At 41.4% G+C, this 7169-nt stretch overlaps 1 pseudogene; it reads right to left on the bottom strand.

Moving 5' to 3' along the window:
• LOC102872078 overlaps window positions 1-7169 on the bottom strand; it is a 34491-nt pseudogene that overhangs the window by 26352 nt on the left and 970 nt on the right.

Genomic DNA, 7169 nt, shown 5'->3' with positions numbered 1-7169 from the left:
ACTTCCATAATAGCTTGCCTCCGGAAACCCTATGAACCTGGAGAGAGGATGAAAGGCACCCAAGCGTTGAGGACTCTCCTTCATAGGGTCACTATGAATTGCATGCGATTCAACGGCACTTAATAACAACAACAACAATTGGCCATATAAGTGTAGTGTCTTCTTTTGTGAAGAGTCTTTTCATGTCTTTTGATTTGATAGGTTTTCAAATTCGTTTTCCGTCTTTCTTCAATTTCTTAACATGGTGTTTGCTTACTTTCTTTAGTTACTATTATCATCTTTAGGAATTCTAAGATGGCACAATGATTAAGCACTCAAAAGCTAGTCAAAAGTTTGAAAATTGAACACACTCAGAAGTTCTTTAGAATACAAGCCTAGCAATCAGCTTCAGAAAAAGTCTTTTAAGTAAGTCTTATAAAGCAGATATGCTCTGTTCACATAAGGTTCCAGCAGTCAGAGTCAGAATCCACTCAATGGCAACTAATAGCATTGTATTGTTTACTATGGAATGTGATAAAGGGTATAAAGAAGACTGAGGATGAACTGATGCATTTGAATTGTGATCTTACACAAGGTTATTTAAAATATAGTGAACTTCAAAAGAATAAACAAGTGTGTTCCAAAATAAAGTGCAACCAGAATATTCCTTTGAGTCAAGGATGATGAGACCTCATCTCACATATTTTTGACACATTGTCAGGAGGCCTTAAGACAAGAACATCGAGATTGAAAAGGTGGAAAGTCAGAAAAAATGAAGAAGAACCTCAAAGAGATAGAATGAAACACTGACAACAGGAGTCGTTTTAGATACATAAATCCAGGCCATATGTGAAAATGGCCCAGGGTTGATTGGGTCAAGTTTTGCTCTGTTGTGCATAGGTTGCTAGGAGTTGGAGTCAACTGGATGGCACCTAAAAGCACAATAAAAGTTTATGTCCTCTGTTTTATAGAGTTAATGTTGTTGTTGTTGTTGTTGTTGTTATTATTGTTGTGTATCATCAAATCAGAACCTACCCATAGCTGACCCTTTGGCAGGTTTTCAGAGGCAATAAATTTCATGGAAGGAGACTGATCACACTTCTCCTATGGAGGAGTTGGGGGATTTGAAATGTGTCCCTTTGTTGTAGAATGGGATTGTCCTTGGGGTTGGGGAGAGACTGAGTAAGATGGGTTCAAAAATGTATACTGCACTGAAACAGAGGAGGGAGAAAACTGTTTAAAAGAGATATGTAACTAGGTATTTCTGTCATCACAGGAGTCTAGAGCGAGGGCTGCATGGTGGAGGGGACCTGGGGGAGGGTTTGTAAAACAATGAAAGAATCTTTTCTTTTACTTTTCCATAATTTTTGGACTCATGTACTTATAACTTGTTAGTCAAATTTGTGTCTTCTAGGTTGCAACACCCCCATGATACATCTTCAAGGATATGAACATGTACGGCCAAGCACAATCAATAAGAGTGCATCTAAATTCCAAAATCAATCTCCATAATAGTCTATGTGTTTCCTACTGCCAAAGGGGCCCTTTAGAGTAGTGAGAGAAGATCTTCACCCTGAAACCCACAGCGTCCCTTTTCAGCAGGAAGTAGCTAGGAGAATATGCCATCCCCTTTTCCTTATGAATCAGGGTGAAGTCTCTCTCAGGGAGGAGTGATAGGGAATGGCAAAGGACACACTGACAAAGAAGATTAATCAGAACTGGCTTTGACAAGCACTGTGGCATTTGGACAAGAACAAACTGGGAGGAGGGTAGAGAGAATAGTGCAAGAATGAATGAATGGAAACCCAAAATCTCTGTAAATGTTTATGAAAATTAATAAAATATAATTATAGAAAAAAAAGAAGTAGGAAATAGAGAAAAAAAAAGAAATGTGTCCCTTTGGAATTGCAACGCAGGTTCTTGCCAAATAGGCCACCAGAGCTCCTAGAGTCGATTATATCAACTTTTATTTCCTTTTTGAGATAAGACTATGAAGAAACGTAACTGCCTCAGCTGATATGAAGTCTCCTCATTTCTTTCACAATTCTTCAGCACTTCATATTCAGCATACCCGTGTAATCTACTAAATATCTCAATAGCTATGTTGTTTTGGTGGTGTGCCATTGAGTCTGAGCCAACTCATACCTGTCACTCCAACAGGTTTTAAGAGACTGTAAAATGCACAGACTGTCCATCTTTTTAGTTGAGAGAAGGTAGTATATTTGAACCATCTTACTTTAGGTGGACAGCACAATTCCTTGCCACTAGGCTACCAAATAGCTATAGGCTTAATATGTTATGATAATTGTGTAGATATTTGTCTTTGATGCAGAAAAAAGGATCATATTCATCTCTGAACACAAAATAGTTATTGCAGCATGTATGGTAAGTGCAAAAAATTGCTTAATTATTTATTACTTATATTTTAGTATCAAAAACTAATGCCTTGCTATCTCATTTTAACATATCAGAGGTTGGTGCAAGGGAGTGGGAAAAAAGGGAAGTGTTCAATGGACACTTCAAAAGATGAGGTAATAGCTGTTCCACTAGTAGGAATATAACCCAAAGAAATTAGTGCTGAGACACAAATGGAGATTTATACACCAATGTTCATTGTTGTTGTTTGTTGTTGTTATGTGCCGTCGAGTCGCCTGCGACTCATAGCGACCCTATGTACAGCAGCCCTAAACTCCGCTCTGTCCTGTGCCAATCGCACTGTCTCTGACACTCCCATCCGAATTATCCCAGTCACTGAATCAATCCACCTCATAGAGGGCCTTCCTCTCCTGCGCCGTCCCTCCACCCTCCCAAACATGATGTCCCTCTCTAAGGACCGGTCTCTCCTCACAACATGTCCAAAGTATCTTAGACGGAGCCTCAGAATCCTTGCCTCCAAGGAGCCACCCGGTTTAACCCTTTCCAGAACAAATCTGTTTTCCTAGCAGTCCATGGTATTCTCAATACTCTTCTCCAACACCACAGCTCAAAGGCATCAATTCTCCTTCTATCCTCCTTGGTCATTGTCCAACTTTCTGATGCATAACAGGTGATTGCGAAGACCATGGCCTGTATCAGACGCACCTTAGTCTCCAAAGAGATGCCATTGCTCTTCAGCACTTTGGAGAGGTCCCTAACAGCAGACTTTCCCATGGCAATGCGCCTTTTAATTTCCTGGCTGCTGGTGCCAAGACTGTTGACTACAGAGCCAAGCAAACTAAAGCTGTGTACAAACTCAATCTCTTCACCATCCATCCTGATGCTGCCAATTGGTCCAGTGGTGAGAATTTTGTCTTCTTGACATTGAGCATCAATCCATATTGTAGGCTGCAGTCCTTGACACTCTGCAGCAGGTGCTTCAGGTCCTCCTCAGTTTCAGCAAGCAGGGTTGTGTCATCCGCATAACGCAGATTGTTGATAAATCGTCCACCAATCTTGACCCCACATTTTTCCTCATAGAGCCCAGCCTCCGGGATAATCTGTTCTGCATATAGGTTGAAAAGGTATGGAGATAGGATGCATCCTTGGCATATGCCCTTCCCAGTTTTGAACCATGCAGTGTTCACTTGCTCTGTTCTGATGACTGCCTCCTGGTCCAAGTGTAAGTTTCGCATTAGAACGATCAAACTAATATAAATTAGTTTGCTTACAAAGTTTGCATACATTGTGTTTCACACTATTCTTCATTCACATTATGTTTCATACAATCATTCAAATTTTAAATGTTTTATAAATTAATCACCACTGGACTATGGCCACTATTACCATGTCTTTTCAGATCCCTACTAGATCTTCCCTATTTCCTTGACCCTTTTCCTCCACCCACCAAATTGTGCAACCCTGTCTCTATGAGTCGCAAGCGACTCTACGGCCCATAACATCAACAACAACAACATCCTCACCCCTGTGCTCTCATCCCTCCCCCCCCTTGGGTCTTTATACATGTTTTACTGATTATCCTTCTATTCTTATAATACTTGTCTTATGTTGCATTTGTCCTTATAAGACTGAGTTACTTCACTCAGCATAACACTCTCTAGTCTCTGCCAAGTTATGCAGCATTTTTCAAAAATTTTCCTGAGTGTTGCATGGTATTCCATTGTGTGAATGTACCACAATTTCTCATGTGGTTGCACATCTGGGCTGCAGTGTTATTCACCATCACAAGAACGTAGTAAAACATGTAAACATGTAAACAGTAAAACATGTATAAAGATCCAAGGTGGCGGAGGGATGAGAGCACAGGGGTGAGGATGTTGTTGTTGTTGATGTTATGGGCCATAGAGTCGCTTGCGACTCATAGAGACAGGGTTGCACAATTTGGTGGGTGGAGGAAAAGGGTCAAGGAAATAGGGAAGATCTAGTAGGGATCTGAAAAGACATGGTAATGGTGGCCATAGTCCAGTGGTGATTAATTTTATAAAACATTTAAATTAGAATGATTGTACGAAACGTAATGTGAATGATGAATAGTATGAAACACAATGTATGCAAACTTTGTAAGCAAACTAATATAATTTTTTTAAAGAAAGTGAGCTAGGAGAGGGGGAGAAAAGAGGGAAGGGAAGAAAATATGCAACAGTGAATTAAGGAAGATCATTTCATTACACTTTCTGTAAAGTCTCAATAATTAAAAAAATTCAGATATGGTAATAAATTATATCAAATATAAAGTTTTTGAATGATTGTATAAAACACAAGTTACATTGATATCCTCCCACAGCTCATCTGGTGTTTGCTCTTTAATTTTCAAGGCCTCAAACCTGTTCTTGAGATGGTTCTGAAATTCAGGTTGGATAGACTCAAGGACATATTTTGGTTGCCTTGGATTTGGTTTAATTTTCCTCAACTTCAGCTTGAACTTGTATATGAGTACTTGGTGGTCTGTTCCACAATCAGCTCCTGGTCTAGTTTCACAGCTGATACTGAGCTTCTCCAGCGATTCTTTCCAGAAATCTGGAGAACAACCATGTGACCCACTGACTGGAAGAGATCTATATCTGTTCCTATTCCAAAGAAAGGTGACCCAACAGAGTGTGGAAACTATAGAACAATATCATTAATTTCACATGCAAGCAAGATTCTACTGAAGATTATCTAAAAACGACGGGAACAGCACATCACCAGAGAACTGCCAGAAGTCCAGGCCGGGTTTAGAAGGGGTCGTGGTACTAGGGATATTGTAACTCATGTTAGATGGATCTTAGCTGAAAGCAGAGAATACCAGAAGAATATCTATCTGTGTTTCATTGACTATGCAAAGGCGTTTGACTGTGTGGATTATAACAAACTGTGGCTGGCTCTGAGAAGAATGGGAATTCCAGAACATTGGATAGTTCTAATGCGAAATCAGTCTATACTTAGACCAGGAGGCAGTCGTCAGAACAGAGCAATGGGACACTGCATCATTCAAAACTGGGAAGGGTGTATGCCAGGGATGTGTCCTGTCTCCATACCTTTTCAACCTGTATGCAGAACAGATTATCCGGCAGGCTGGGCTCTATGAAGAGAAATATGGGGCCAAGATTGGTGGAAGATCTATCAACAATCTGCATTATGCAGATGACACAACCCTGCTTGCTGAAACTGAGGAGGACCTGAGGCACTTGCTGCAGAGGGTCAAGGACTGTAGCCTCCAATATGCATTGAGGCTCAACGTCAAGAAGACAAAGATTCTCACCACTGGACCATTCACAGCATCAGGATGAATGGTGGAGAGATTGAGATTGTTCACAGCTTCAGTTTGCTTGGCTCCACAGTCAACACTCTTGCTACCAGTAGCCAGGAAATTAATAAGAGCATTGCCATGGGAAAGTCTGCTGTTAGGGACCTCTCCAAAGTACTGAAGAGCAATGGTGTCAGTCTGGAGACAAAGGTGTGCCTGATCCAGGCCATGGTCTTTGCAATCACTTGTTATGCATCAGAGAGTTGGGCAATGACCAAGGAGGGCAGAAGGAGAACTGATGCCTTTGAGCTGTGGTGCTGGAGAAGAGTACTGAGAGTACCATGGACTGCTAGGAAAACAAATAGATTCATTCTGGAAAGGGTTAAACTGGGCGCCTCCTTGGAGGCAAGGATTCTGAGGCTCCATCTAACACAGTTTGGACATGTTGTAAGGAGGGACCGGTCCCTGGAGAGGGACATCATGCTTGGTAGGGTGGAGGGATAGCGCAGGGTGGGGGGGTGGGAAGGCCCTCTATGAGGTGGATTGATTCAGTCACTGGGGTAATCGGGATGGGAGTGTCAGAGACAGTGCGATTGGCACAGGACCGACCAGAGTTTAGGGCTGTTGTACATAGGTTTGCTATGCAAGCAACTTGACAGCACCTAACAACAACAACATAGCTTTTGTGGACTTAGGTTCCCTCAGATATAAAGTAAGATTAATATTTCCTGATTTATGAGCACCTTAAAGAACTAAATATTAAAATCAATTACAGTATCTTAAAGTAATTATCAAAATGCTTTTGTTTTGCTATATTTTTATAGTATTTATTAAATAGCAGTGAGCTCTGGTGGCCTAATGGCAAGAAGTCGCACTGCAATCTCTCCAAGGCACAAGGTTCGAGGCCAACAGCTGCTCCATGAAGGAATGATGGGCAATCTCCTCCAGTGCAATTAACTGCTTCTGAAAACCCACTGGATGATCAGCTATGAGTCAGTTCTCACCATATGGTACACAACAACAACGTTCTATATAGGCTAAAAAACTGTATGCTATGCTAATAAATGTATTGGAAAGAAGAGCAAGATTGATCACTAAATGAAGTATTTAAAATAAAACTATCATTATTGTGCACCATCGAGTCAGAACACACCCATAGCTGAGCCTCCAGCACATTTCAGAGACAGTTAGTCACATAGGAGGAGATTGCTCATCTTTCTCTCACAGAGCAACTGGTGGATTTGAACTGCATGCCTTCAGTATTGCAGCACAGGTTCTTACCATTCGGCCACCAGGCTCCCTGTTGTTATTGTTATTCTTGTTTTTATGTGCCATTAAGTCACTTGTGACTCATAGCGACCCTATGTACAACAGCCCTAAACCCTGCTCTGTCCTATGCTAATTGCACTGTCTCCAACACATTCACCTCGATTATGCCAGTCACGGAATCAATCCAGCTCATAGAGGGTCTTCCCTTCTTGCACTGTCCCTCCACCCTCCCAAGCATGATGTCCCTCTCTAAGGACCG

Source organism: Elephantulus edwardii, unplaced genomic scaffold (genome assembly GCF_000299155.1).
Source record: "Elephantulus edwardii isolate Elephantulus edwardi_28Jun2011 unplaced genomic scaffold, EleEdw1.0 scaffold00156, whole genome shotgun sequence".
Taxonomy (NCBI): Eukaryota; Metazoa; Chordata; class Mammalia; order Macroscelidea; family Macroscelididae; genus Elephantulus; species Elephantulus edwardii.
This window is presented reverse-complemented; position numbering and strand designations above follow the sequence as displayed.